The following is a 14,847-nucleotide window of genomic DNA, read 5'->3' on the forward strand; positions in this document are numbered from 1 at the left end:
ATTAAGAACTAGCGGCGACTGAGGTAACATAAATTTGAAAATAAAAAAACATTGTTTTTAAGGAGACTATTTCATTATAGAACATATCTATTACTAATGTTCTTTTTAAAAACAATACCTGAATTTCATACATAGCCAATATTTCTCTGCATTAAAATATTGTATCGTGTCTAATTTTGTTTAACTTACATTCTACTAGACTTAGAGAAAATTTAGAGCAATCCAGCTTCAATTCTTTGGAAAAAAATACGAACAACCAGTCTGAACTTTAATTTTTTTGTTACTTTTAAAGTGGATACTCGGACGAATAGGTTAGATACAAGAGAAGATTAACTTAGACTACGTGAGAGCGTTTTAAGATTAAGCATTGCTTTAAACTACTTCGTAACAACTGAAAAAACCGTCCTGTTCAACATACCAAGGCGCATGTAAGCTTTTTCTATCGTATAAAGCATTGCTGCTTCTTAGATATGAAGTAAGTTGCTCAATCAAAATCAATGTTGAAGAAAGAAAAATAGTTTTAAGAAATAACATTGAGAAAAACATTTCTCTTTTATTTTTTGGATATCTTTATTTCAAATATGAGATTACTGAGCAATTTATCGAAACTGTCTTACTCAAAATCTCAAATCTATTTTAATACAAAGCTTGAAGTTTTTATCAGTCTTAAATCTACGATATTCCACCAACCCCAGGCGTTTGAAGATGAACTGAAATTAAAATAGAAATAGAATAAGATCTGCAGGCAAGTATTATGATGAATTATGTTTTGAAACATTTAAGTAATGTGTATATATTCCAAGAAAAAGCCAGTCGTGCAGATTTTCATATGAGGTGCTTTATGCAAATAGGTCGCTGCTAAAAGGCCTCTGTCGGCCACCAATACTGACGTTACAAACCTCCAAGTTCCTTCGAGTAATCTTAAATCCTGGAAGGGTTTCTAGAAATACAAGAAAAGGCCCTGTTTGAGCTAAGATTAAACTGGGAGGGTGATTGGGTTATTTCTTAGTATATTTTCCCGATCACATGCATAAAAACCATCGCTTTTAGCCTTGAGCTCTCCTGGTCGAAATCATCTTACAGGGATGTGGATTTAGCCAAATGTTAAATCAAAATTAGCAAATACTAACCCAAGTAAAAAGTTGAATTGTAGGAATTCTGTAGAGGAATGTTTACGAGTTGGCCTCTACTACTGTTTGTGATCGTAGAAACTTACTGCTCACATTTTCATATCGCCGTTCTCAATTAAATTCTCAATGACAACCATTTCAAGTGCACAGTTGGTATCCAATTTCTTTCCAAGAAACATTACTCAGGCCCTCTCAAGACCCATAACTCATAAATTCGATTCCGTGAAAGAAGATTTTGGTCGAATGAGCAAGTCTGTTAAGTGGGTATTCAAGATTGGTTAACAAAGCCAGAAAATGTTAATGTAAGGCAGGTGTTCGTGAAACGTGTTGGAAATTTTGATTGAATCTAAAGAAGAAAAGAGCACTTAAAGAACTGACCAAGCATAATCCAAAACTCGTAGTTGGTTTATTTATGTCTTATGTTTGTATGCAGAAAATCAATTCTGGTTGCAGGAATCTTTAGATTTCGATGGTTTGTTTAATGAAGTTTTTCGATAAGAAAGCCAGGCATGGTCTAGGTCAGCTCTACTCCCCATAAAGTAATCAATCTTGAATTCCAAATAATAGCGGATAGGGCGACAGACAAATAGGCCAACATTAAAGGTTAATTTGCCTTTGCAATGATTCTTAGATTTAAAACTGATTGCAAGGGAAATGAAATTAATTTCAGAACTTTGAAATCGATCGTATAGTAATTATCTATGAAAAGAAAGCAATTTAAAAACAGGTGTGTATAGTTTCGACGCTTACTTTCGATTTTTCACCCAGTAAGCTCATCTGAAGCTGTACAACTACTGTTACATCGTAAATCTACCGCTGCATCAAAAATCTACTATTGTACCGAGCAACTACTGTCGTATCAGACAACTCCTGTTGCATCACACAAATCGCAGGCCTACGATTTTCCGACAAAATAACATCTTGGATCATGTCTAATTTTAAGAAAGCTGCACAGTTCGATGAAAATAAGTGACTTTTGGGCGGGACCCTTTAAAAATCTTTGCTGACCACGCCATAATTAGATAGTAAGAAGAACAATCCATTAATGATTTTTGATATCAAGATCAATATCTCATCAGGCAATTGATGATAGAAGAGGTCGACGATTACACTTTTGACAAGTCGTTCATGATAACAACATCATTGTAATTGTAACGTTCATTTTCTGCATGTTATTTTGTTTACTTAAGTGGGGAATAAATTTGAAAATAACTTTTGTTTGGAAGAATCCGATGGAAAGTTCGGCTAATCTTTACAGAATTTAAATTAAATATACAATTCGCAAGCAGTTTTCATTTTTGTCATATATTGTTTATTTGATTATTTAGTATTGGCTAATATTTTATCAGCTATGCTATTTTGAAATTTTGCAAAAAGGGCACAGAGAGGTTATAGAGGCCCCTGGGGTAAAAAGGGAAAATGCGGATCACCTGCGAGCGAAGTGAGCAGAAAATTTGGCAAAAACGCCCCTTAGAGTAGCTTAAAACTCCTTTTTAAAACGTTTTCTTGGAGTAATTGGGACATGTTAAACGGTTGTCAAATATCCAACGAAAGCCCAAATTTTCCAACAAGATCGCTGATTAGGGGGGGGGGGGGGGGCGAGCGCCCTGTTACGATACAGGGTTCCCTTACGGACAATATCACGTGACAATTGCATCATTGTGCTGTGATTGCATCAGCGTCTGCAAATATGTTTTTTGCATTACATATTACATAATTATTATTTCAAGGTTCTGCTAAGGGTATATAAAGGGTTTTTTTCATAAATAAGGTTTAGTCTGTTGCTGCTAGAAGATAGAAGCTCTGTTGCTAGTTTTGTCGTTAGAGCCGTGCCGTTATTTGTCGAACTTGTTCTTTTCAGTCGTTAATTGCATTATTGCCGTTCAAGAGCAGCCTCTCTACATCAGCAGAGTGTGGTTTGGCAGCTACAAGACGAGCAATCGCGGTTGTCAGCATTTGATATTGCTTTTCTGATGCCAGACAACTCAGTAAGGGCGTGGTACAAAGCGACTGCAGATGTTCCATTTATGCAGCTTCTTTGTATTCACTTGCAAAATCCACAAGTGGTAAGTCGGGGCAAATAACCTTGTGGCATGCTCGCAATTGCTCATTTGTTGTGCTGGAACTTAACTGCTTGAGAGGACTGAATGCGGCTGTTGATGCCAAACTATCATTATCAAGTCGATAATCCAAGAAATTGATTAATGACTGAATGACTTCATTTCTTATCGCATCGAAGCTACGACGATCAGATACATATCTATTGTATGTTCCTCTTCTCTCCTTCTCTGTCAAAACAGCACCCTTGAATTTATTTCCTTTCTCTAATTCCGACAAAAATCCAGCCCTACCACTTCCTTTGTGACAGATTTCCATGCGAGATTGATCCTGTGGGCAGCACACCAGATTTTTATCAGAGGAAGATTTGAATTGGATTTTTTTCTGTAATCATCATAAAGTGCCCAGAGGCCATTTTTTGCACCCGTGTTCATGTTATCGCCATCAGTCACAAAGGATGATGTCTTTCCGAATAAGTCATTCCACGAGAGTGGACTGCAAGCTTCCATTATTGCTGCAAGATACCCCTTAGCTCCTTTCTCTGATTCTCCAAAGCCATGAAAATAAAGGGAATCATTGCCATCTTGGTGCACAACTTTGGCTTCTAGGTGGATATTGTGTATTTGCATACGATCAACAGCACCATCGGTTCTCATTGGTACTGCAAGACTTGCCATATTCCTTTCATATTTTGAATATCAGCCTTAACGATAAAGTCTAGAAGTTCTGCATGAGTTCCAGGAAACAGATCCCTGAAATCATCAAGGAACATGTCATTCATTGTCCCATTGTCCTTGAAGTAATCAGCTTTCATAGCAGCAACCTGACGAGATGGCCATGACCACGCACTTAGAGTACCACGTTCTGCATCGTTGAAAACAGTTGCCATGTAGGCACCGATTTTCCTGTACAACCGCTTATTTGCCTTACTGATCTGAATACCAATGGTTGACCGGTCTTCGACAATGGCAGGCCTTTTAAGTTTTCTAACCGGTCTGCTCTACATGCTGCCAAATGCAATTCTGACTTTATATGGGTATCCATATAAGCTTTCCTTATTTCGCCCCCCTATAGGGTACAAACAGAGGGTACCTGCTTGCTTTTCTTATGAGATTGCACAACATCGGGATTGTCTATACAAACTTTGCATCTTACTTTCTTTCTCCCTTCCTTACCAAACTTCTTAAAGCAAGAATTGATAACTATTTGTTCACGTTTCCGTTTGAGTGTTTTAGACAAATCTCCAACGTTGCTGGTGCTTTGATCAATTTCATTGTCCTGCTCTTCTTGCTCATCTACTCTTCGTTCTTCTACTTCTGACTTTGCAATTTCCACATTTTGAGCTACTTCCTCATTTATATTTGCACCATAACTTTCCTTTTCTGTACTTTCACCAGTTTTCTTCTCAGGTACTTCCTCATTCTTCACTAGAACCAAGCCTTTTCATTTCTTCACTTTCGTCAGTTTTCTTTAACTAGTTTAGCATTTTGGATATGTAAGGAAATAGTCAAATAGAGTTTAAACAAGTTTCATAACAACTGAACTACTGCAGTTATTCAGCATTCCAAGGATATATTCAATAGGCCATATTGAGATTAACTCAAAGGAGGCTACAAGGCTTAATACTGGAATGAGGCAGACTCAGGGCAGATAAAGAATAGTTTGTAAATGGGTGGACCGCCGGCCCGCGGCACGCCGAGCCAGTGGACCGCCGCCCGCGGCACGCCCACCCAGTGACCCGCAAAACCCCCCCAAGCCGAGATGCAAATTAGCAAAGAACGAACTAACGCCATGCCCAACACACAAAACCCCCCTCACACAAAACCCCAACACACACGGCTTCGCCCCCCGCAGAGGCGTGCCCCCCGCAAAGGCGTGGCCCCGCACAAAAGAGGCTCCCGCCAAAGAGAGGCTGTGGCGTGCTCCCACGCAGAGGCTGCGACAACCACGCCCTCTGCCATCACAAAATTTTTCCTCAAAAAAATGTGCAAAAAACACTCGCACTCCTGCAGAATTCAGCGCAAAAATCACTCGCGCTCCTACGCGATTTTTACTCGCACGACTGTCACAGGCGCTAGAGGGCGGGGAGCAGAGGGGAAAGAAAAGGGCCCCGCCCTCTAGCGCCTGTGACAGTCGTGCGAGTAAAAATCGCGTAGGAGCGCGAGTGATTTTTGCGCTGAATTCTGCAGGAGTGCGAGTGTTTTTTGCACATTTTTTTGAGGAAAAATTTTGTGATGGCAGAGGGCGTGGTTGTCGCAGCCTCTGCGTGGGAGCACGCCACAGCCTCTCTTTGGCGGGAGCCTCTTTTGTGCGGGGCCACGCCTTTGCGGGGGGCACGCCTCTGCGGGGGGCGAAGCCGTGTGTGTTGGGGTTTTGTGTGAGGGGGGTTTTGTGTGTTGGGCATGGCGTTAGTTCGTTCTTTGCTAATTTGCATCTCGGCTTGGGGGGGTTTTGCGGGTCACTGGGTGGGCGTGCCGCGGGCGGCGGTCCACTGGCTCGGCGTGCCGCGGGCCGGCGGTCCACCCAGAGCCCGCTTTGGCGGGCTCTCCAAGAATGGAAAAAAGTTTCGGGTATAGGGGCTTGCAAGAACCCGCCTTGGCGGGTTCTTCAAGAAAGGCTAGTCTTCCTTCAATAAAAAGGCAAAAAATATCAATGACTATAAATAAGGACGTAGTTCAAAAGTTTAATTTATTGAGATGTATTTGGGCAAGGATCAAATGTTCTACTGTATGTGGTGAAGCGTATCGTATTTGGAAGTGATTATTTTGAAATGTAGGGAGAGTCTCTTGCAATTAAAATAATATTTATAATGAGACGATATTAATAAAAAATTATGATTGACACGTGTCTAGTGAGCAGAGTGGGCAGATATCTAGAGCTAATATCATTCACTCCAAGGTCTTGAGTGGCACTGCTCTTTCATTTATAATGAGGGATAATAAATATGGTTGCTTTGTACGTTCCTAGTGCCAAGATATCTAGAGCAAAAGTAATTTTCGCGCGATTTGCTGCGGTGTATTGTTTTGGCGTTTGCAAAGTGCCCATACATTTTGAGGGAGTTTTTAGAGAGGGTGGTTTATTACTTAGAATGCCATCGTTTGTTTTTTTAAACGTGGGGAATATCTGCAATATTTCTTTGTTTTATGCTTCCTTAAGAAGTAACTATTTTTCTTCAGGAAGGCATTTTTTATTTTTGATTAGATGAATGATCTTTAGGAGAGCTTTCTTGTTAATGACTTTGCCAATTTTGTATGGTTTAAACAAACTTTGAAATATATGCTGTAGGAGCTGCCAATTTCTTAATAGAGGACTGAGAATTTTGGCTACTGGTATCGCCATTATTTTTTATTCCAAAGGGAGTCTGAAGTTGTTTTGCAAAATGGTGGTGAGTTTAAAAATTGGCAATTCTCTGTTCGAAAGGACAATATTTTATATTTCCCCTTCATAGGTTTTGACCATGACTAAATTGGATTAATAGTAGTATTTTTTCGTAAGGGCACTAATTTCATATTTCGGGGACCTCGTTTGGCATCAGGTGAAAAATGTGGGAGGACTTTTTTCAAATAAAGCCTGGTTTGAAAACCTCTCTTGATGCAACTTTTGGTATTGATGATGTTATATTTAAAAAAATGAAATTTCTAGAACCTCTTCTTATTTGTTCAAAAGTAAAGAAATTCGAATGAGTGGGGGTGTATTTTCGTTGAAAACGTTCAATTGGGATCGAATTGCTGGACCCTAACAAATCTACTCGATACTGGATGTATGAGATGGATCTAAATTCCTATGGTTCGTCGCGTAGTCTAATTATTGGGTTTAATGTGGGAGATTTATTACTGTACGGATTATAATCAGGTGAATGCTCAAAGCCTCGGTCTATAAATGAATTTTGCCAAATAGCTGTATTTGAGATGTTGCAAATGGGCAATTGATTGACATGTCTCTAGTGAGCCAAGTGCCCAGATATCTAGACCTAATATCATTCACTGCAAGGGCCTGGGTAGCATTGTTTCCTCATGTATAATGAGCAATAATAAATGTAACGGCTTTGTCTGTGCTAAGAGCCCAGATATCTGGACCTAAGGTCATTCACTGCAAGGGACTGAGTAGCATTGTTTCCTCATGTATAATGAGCAATAATAAATATAATGGCTCTGTATGTGCCAAGTGCCCAGATATCTATACCTAAGGTCAATCACTGCAAGGGACTGAGTAGCATTGTTTCCTTATTCATAATGAGCAATAAGAGATATAATGACTAAGTCTGTGCCAAGTGCCCAGATATCTGGACCGAATTCAATGAAGTGCGATTAGCTGTGGAGCATTGCTTTGTCGTTTGGCAAGTGGCCATAGATTTTAAGAGAGTTTTTAGAGAGGGTGGTTTATTACTGAGAGTGCCACCGTTTGTCCTTTTTTAAATGTAGGGAATATCCGCTATATTTCTTTGTTTTATGCTCAATTAAAAAATAATTGTTTATCTTAATAAATGCTTTTTTAACTTTTAGCTGGATCAGTGATATACAGGGGCTCTTTATTGTTAGCGATTTTATGAATCCGTTATCGTTTAATAAAACTTTGAGATATATGCTGTAGTACTTCCAATTTCCTAATAGAGGAGGCAGAATTTCGGTTAGTCGGGTCGCCATCATGTTTCTTTCAAAGGGCAGTTTGAAGTAGTTTTGGAAATTGGTGGTGAATTTAAAAAATCTCATTAATAAAGGTTGGTCAATAGCAATTCCTTATTGAAGAGGACAATATTTTATATTCCCCCCTCATAGGTTTTGACCATGACTAAATTGCTACTCGATACTGGATGTATGAGATGAATCTAAATTCCTATGCTTCGTCGCGTAGCCTAATTATTGGGTTTAATGTGGGAGGCTTATAACTGTACGGATTATAAGTAGGTGAATGCTCAAAGCCTCGGTCTATAAATGAATTTTGCCAAATAACTGTATTTGAGATGTTGTAAATGAGCAATTGATTGACATGTCTCTAGTGAGCCAAGTGCCCAGATATCTGGACCTAATATCATTCACTGCAAGGGCCTGGGTTCCATTGTTTCCTCATGTATAATGAGCAATAATAAATGTAGCGGCTTTGTCTGTACCAAGAGCCCATATATCTGGACCTAGTGTCAATCACTGCATTGGCCTGAATAGCATTGTTTCCTTATTCATAATGAGCAATAAGAGATATAATGACTCTGTCTGTGCCAAGTGCTCAGATATCTGGACCGAATTCAATGAAGTGCGATTAGCTGTGGAGCATTGCTTTGTCGTTTGGCAAGTGGCCATAGATTTTAAGAGAGTTTTTAGAGAGGGTGGTTTATTACTGAGAGTGCCACCGTTTGTCCTTTTTTAAATGTAGGGAATATCCGCTATATTTCTTTGTTTTATGCTCAATTAAAAAATAATTGTTTATCTTAATAAATGCTTTTTTAACTTTTAGCTGGATCAGTGATATACAGGGGCTCTTTATTGTTAGCGATTTTATGAATCCGTTATCGTTTAATAAAACTTTGAGATATATGCTGTAGTACTTCCAATTTCCTAATAGAGGAGGCAGAATTTCGGTTAGTCGGGTCGCCATCATGTTTCTTTCAAAGGGCAGTTTGAAGTAGTTTTGGAAATTGGTGGTGAGTTTAAAAAATCTCATTAATAAAGGTTGGTCAATAGCAATTCCTTATTGAAGAGGACAATATTTTATATTCCCCCCTCATAGGTTTTGACCATGACTAAATTGCTACTCGATACTGGATGTATGAGATGAATCTAAATTCCTATGCTTCGTCGCGTAGCCTAATTATTGGGTTTAATGTGGGAGGCTTATAACTGTACGGATTATAAGTAGGTGAATGCTCAAAGCCTCGGTCTATAAATGAATTTTGCCAAATAACTGTATTTGAGATGTTGTAAATGAGCAATTGATTGACATGTCTCTAGTGAGCCAAGTGCCCAGATATCTGGACCTAATATCATTCACTGCAAGGGCCTGGGTTCCATTGTTTCCTCATGTATAATGAGCAATAATAAATGTAACGGCTTTGTCTGTGCCAAGAGCCCAGATATCTGGACCTTATGTCATTCACTGCAAGGGCCTGGGTTGCATTGTTTCCTCATGTATAATGAGCAATAATAAATGTAACGGCTTTGTCTGTGCCAAGAGCCCAGATATCTGGACCTAATATCATTCACTGCAAGGGCCTGGGTTGCATTGTTTCCTCATGTATAATGAGCAATAATAAATGTAATGGCTCTGTATGTGCCAAGTGCCCAGATATCTATACCTAAGGTCAATCACTGCAAGGGACTGGGTTGCATTGTTTCCTCATGTATAATGAGCAATAATAAATGTAACGGCTTTGTCTGTGCCAAGAGCCCAGATATCTGGACCTAATATCATTCACTGCAAGGGCCTGGGTTGCATTGTTTCCTCATGTATAATGAGCAATAATAAATGTAACGGCTTTGTCTGTGCCAAGAGCCCAGATATCTGGACCTAATATCATTCACTGCAAGGGCCTGGGTTGCATTGTTTCCTTATGTATAATGAGCAATAATAAATGTAACGGCTTTGTCTGTGCCAAGAGCCCAGATATCTGGACCTTATGTCATTCACTGCAAGGGCCTGGGTTGCATTGTTTCCTCATGTATAATGAGCAATAATAAATGTAACGGCTTTGTCTGTGCCAAGAGCCCAGATATCTGGACCTAATATCATTCACTGCAAGGGCCTGGGTTGCATTGTTTCCTCATGTATAATGAGCAATAATAAATGTAACGGCTTTGTCTGTGCCAAGAGCCCAGATATCTGGACCTAATATCATTCACTGCAAGGGCCTGGGTTGCATTGTTTCCTTATGTATAATGAGCAATAATAAATGTAACGGCTTTGTCTGTGCCAAGAGCCCAGATATCTGGACCTTATGTCATTCACTGCAAGGGCCTGGGTTGCATTGTTTCCTCATGTATAATGAGCAATAATAAATGTAACGGCTTTGTCTGTGCCAAGAGCCCAGATATCTGGACCTAATATCATTCACTGCAAGGGCCTGGGTTCCATTGTTTCCTCATGTATAATGAGCAATAATAAATGTAACGGCTTTGTCTGTGCCAAGAGCCCAGATATCTGGACCTTATGTCATTCACTGCAAGGGCCTGGGTTGCATTGTTTCCTCATGTATAATGAGCAATAATAAATGTAACGGCTTTGTCTGTGCCAAGAGCCCAGATATCTGGACCTAATATCATTCACTGCAAGGGCCTGGGTTGCATTGTTTCCTCATGTATAATGAGCAATAATAAATGTAACGGCTTTGTCTGTGCCAAGAGCCCAGATATCTGGACCTAATATCATTCACTGCAAGGGCCTGGGTTGCATTGTTTCCTTATGTATAATGAGCAATAATAAATGTAACGGCTTTGTCTGTGCCAAGAGCCCAGATATCTGGACCTTATGTCATTCACTGCAAGGGCCTGGGTTGCATTGTTTCCTCATGTATAATGAGCAATAATAAATGTAACGGCTTTGTCTGTGCCAAGAGCCCAGATATCTGGACCTAATATCATTCACTGCAAGGGCCTGGGTTGCATTGTTTCCTTATGTATAATGAGCAATAATAAATGTAACGGCTTTGTCTGTGCCAAGAGCCCAGATATCTGGACCTAATGTCATTCACTGCAAGGGCCTGGGTTGCATTGTTTCCTCATGTATAATGAGCAATAATAAATGCCGTCTATTAATTTCTTTTGCTCAAAACAACGGCGGGGCAAGCTATGACGTAGCAAATTTAGAAAATCGAAAAGGTTGTCTTTCCACGGTGGAGCTTTGCAGAAGGAACGATTAATGGGTACCTAACTATCGCTAACGACCTGCATTGACAATCAAGTTGACGCTTAATGATCTCGCCTGAATTCTATAGATTGATAACGAAGTGAAACATCCTTCATCCTTTGCAATCAAACTAAACGAAATTGAAAAAAAAGGCTTCCAATTTGTTTTTGGAACGAATAAAAATGTTTTTTCGAACATAAAAATGCTGTCAACAGATTTATAATGCGTAAAACAACGGCGGGGTAAGCTATGACGCAGCAAGTTTAGCAAATCAAAAACGTTGGTTTTCCTCCGCGGAGCTTTGCAGAAGGAAAGGTTAATGAGTACCTAAATACCGCTAACGACCCGCACTGACAATCAAATTGGCGCTTAATGATCTCGCATCGATGCTATAGTTTTATCATGAAGGGAAACATCCTGAATCGTCCGCAACCAAAACAAACTTTTTGTAAACTTTCATTTTCGAAAATTTCGGCATTTTCACGTCCGTGTTAACTTCAAACGTATGTTTTGGAATGCTCAGTGTCCTTTAGTGCTGAGTCCATGCGAATAGGAGTTTCTTGTAATTCTTCGCGAGCGGCCAATGCTTTGCTGTCTATTCGGAGGTCGCGGGGCTCGTACCCCCACACGGACAGGATTTTTGCCAAGTTTGTCGTTTACGCTGCTCTTGTCGATGCTAAACTGTCCATTTTAGCTAGGGTTTTTCGCGTTTAGTTTGCTTTCATTTAAATCACAGAGCCCTTTTGAAAATCACGGAGTTTTTTGGCGGTTTGACATTTATTTTTTCGAGTTCAACACTTAAACAAAGACACATCAAGATGGCAAAACGGACACGTGATAGAACGCGTACAGATAAAATCGAGCATGATAACCATGAGCGCCTAGTTTAAACAATGCGACCGCATTCTTAGCACCGATAACGATCAAACTTCGACCAATCACGGTCGAGCCAGGGCTCGAACACAAAGGATTCGTACAGTGATGTACTGTACAGCGATGTACAGGCGATAATCATGACAATCATAACTTTTGCTCGTACGATGCTGAGTTTTTGGGAGAAAGGTGTCGCATTCGACCGGTTTTGATTCCCAAAATTTCGAATCGAAGCTTCCATCCAGAAGGGAGAAGCGAGCCGTGACGCAGCACCTTTTTCTGGTGCCAAAAAATCGACGGTGATTAGCAGAGCCTTGGCAGAGCAACTCTGCGGAGATAATTGCCCTCCGCACAAAGAGGTGGCGGTTAACGACCCACGCGACAAAGCCTAACACGCTTAACGACCCGATGTAACCTTTTCTCTGGAGAGGCAATCAGGTCCGCAAGCAAGGCAACTTCCGCCGAAAAAAAGTTTGTTTCGAGGAGTTTTAGGCAGGAAAGCCGACTCAGATCGAAACGAAAAAGCGATTCCCGCACTGTTCGGGCCAGCCGGGCCAGCCGGAAGAGGAGGGCGCAGGACGGGGAGGAGGGATCTAGGAGGCTATTTTAACAGGCGATTTGTGACCGTCCGACCGCGGGCAGCAGAGCTTGCCCTGATTTGAATTTAGGCATATTAGTATATAGGATTGCTTGAGTGGACCGCCGGCCCGCGACACACCGAGCCAGTGGACCGCCGCCCCGCGGCACGCCGAGCCAGTGGACCGCCCCCCGCAACACACCGAGCCAGTGACCCGCAAGCCCTCCCCAACCCGAGCTGCAAATTAGCAAAGAACGAACTAACGCCATCCCAAACACACAAAACCCCCCTCGCACAAAATCCCAACACACACGACCTGCCCCCCGCTGAGGCGTGCCCCCAACAAAGGCGTGGCTGCCGCCCAAAAGAGGCTCCCACCAAAAAGAGGCTGTGGCGTGCTCCCCCGCAGAGGCTGAGAGAACCACGCCCTCTGCCATCACAAAATTTTCCCTCAAAAAAATGTGCAAAAAACACTCGCGCTCCTACGCGATTTTTACTCGCACGACTGTCACTGGCGCTAGAGGGCGGGGAGCAGAAAACGGGGAGGAGGAGGCTCCCCGCCCTCTAGCGCCAGTGACAGTCGTGCGAGTAAAAATCGCGTAGGAGCGCGAGTGTTTTTTGCACATTTTTTTGAGGGAAAATTTTGTGATGGCAGAGGGCGTGGTTCTCTCAGCCTCTGCGGGGGAGCACGCCACAGCCTCTTTTTGGTGGGAGCCTCTTTTGGGCGGCAGCCACGCCTTTGTTGGGGGCACGCCTCAGCGGGGGGCAGGTCGTGTGTGTTGGGATTTTGTGCGAGGGGGGTTTTGTGTGTTTGGGATGGCGTTAGTTCGTTCTTTGCTAATTTGCAGCTCGGGTTGGGGAGGGCTTGCGGGTCACTGGCTCGGTGTGTTGCGGGGGGCGGTCCACTGGCTCGGCGTGCCGCGGGGCGGCGGTCCACTGGCTCGGTGTGTCGCGGGCCGGCGGTCCACTCAAGCAAGACCCCGCTTTGGCGGGGTCGCTAAGAAAGGCTAGTTTCTTTCTATTTTATAATAATAAATAACAATGACATTAAATAAACTCTTTTAGGAGGATTATAATATATTTCCATAAAGTGATGGAAGTTGTGACATATTTTATGTGATAAATTGTAATTAAGAATTAGAACTCTTTCGCTGGAAGGGTCTGGGCAGTATTGTTTGTTGTTTCTGGTTAGTTTAAAAAATCGTATCAAAAAAGGCCTTTGACCCTTTTGATTCAAAAGTATGAGTAAGGTCTAATGCAGTCATTGCTTTAAATATAAAAAAATTGGAGTTTCGAGTGGACCGTATGCACCGCGCAGGTGTTATTTGATGCATCTTAGCCTTAGCCTAAGAAATTTACTCGATAATGGATATATGAAATCTATCTAAATTCCTATGCTTCGTCAGCGTAGCCAAATTATTTGGTTTAATGTGGGAGCCTTGTTACTGTACTGACTATAAATGTAGGTGAATCCTCCAAGCCTCAATGAATAAATTAATTTGTCAAATAACTGTAATGGAGACGTTGTTTATCAGCAAATATGATTGACATGTCTCTTGTGAGCCAAGAGCCCAGATATCTGGACCTGATGTCATGCACTGCAAGGGCCTGAGTAGCATTGTTCCCTCACGCTGACTTAAAGTTATTCCAGTGTTTTCATAAAATTACTGACTTGCTCACCAGGAAATGATGGACTACTATATTTGAGTCATTTCAAATATTGGTTAATTCAACTCCAGACATTATGCCAATCTGAAAACAATATTCCAAAAATCTTTTAGCTGTTTAAGTGGCAAAGCAAGGTTCAATCGCAAGATTGGAAAACCTTATTTCCAATTTCAAGGAAATCCTCCCACTAATTTCTGATTTCAAGACCACAATTTGGATTTTCAAAACCACTATTAGTGTACAAGACCACACTAAATTAGGCACTGCCATAGGGTGTCTTGAAAGAGACAGGGGCTTATTTTAAATTTTGGCCTGGTAATGGGACTTAATAGAAAGGGGGCTTAATAGAGCTTTCACAGTATGCCGATTTACAATGATTTACAGAGATTCATGATCATTTGAGCTGATTCACGATGACCTTCGCAGATTTATTTTGACTCATGATGATTCATGATAACTCAGAATGATTCACAATTAGCAACACTGCTTCATGGTGATTAATGCTGGTTCACAACCATTTGCATTCATTTACAATAGTTCATGATTATGCAGAGATATCCCAAACTTTAAGAGTTTATTGTTTCATTCGAAGTTTTATTGCTAGAAAAAGTGGCTTGTGATCACTGTAGTAAGATTCTGAAGGTGAACATTTTCACTGGGTCACGGATTCTGGAAGTTTCTTTATGATATATGCCAATCTAGGCACTG

The 14,847-nt window shown here is 41.1% G+C and overlaps 1 protein-coding gene across 2 annotated transcripts in view; it reads right to left on the reverse strand.

Moving 5' to 3' along the window:
- Positions 1-14,847, reverse strand: part of LOC135681792 (thyrotropin receptor) — a 55,164-nt gene that overhangs the window by 25,756 nt on the left and 14,561 nt on the right. The window lies entirely within an intron of this gene.

This window comes from Rhopilema esculentum, chromosome 12 (genome assembly GCF_057945365.1).
Source record: "Rhopilema esculentum isolate cy_ngs chromosome 12, ASM5794536v1, whole genome shotgun sequence".
NCBI classification, from domain to species: Eukaryota; Metazoa; Cnidaria; class Scyphozoa; order Rhizostomeae; family Rhizostomatidae; genus Rhopilema; species Rhopilema esculentum.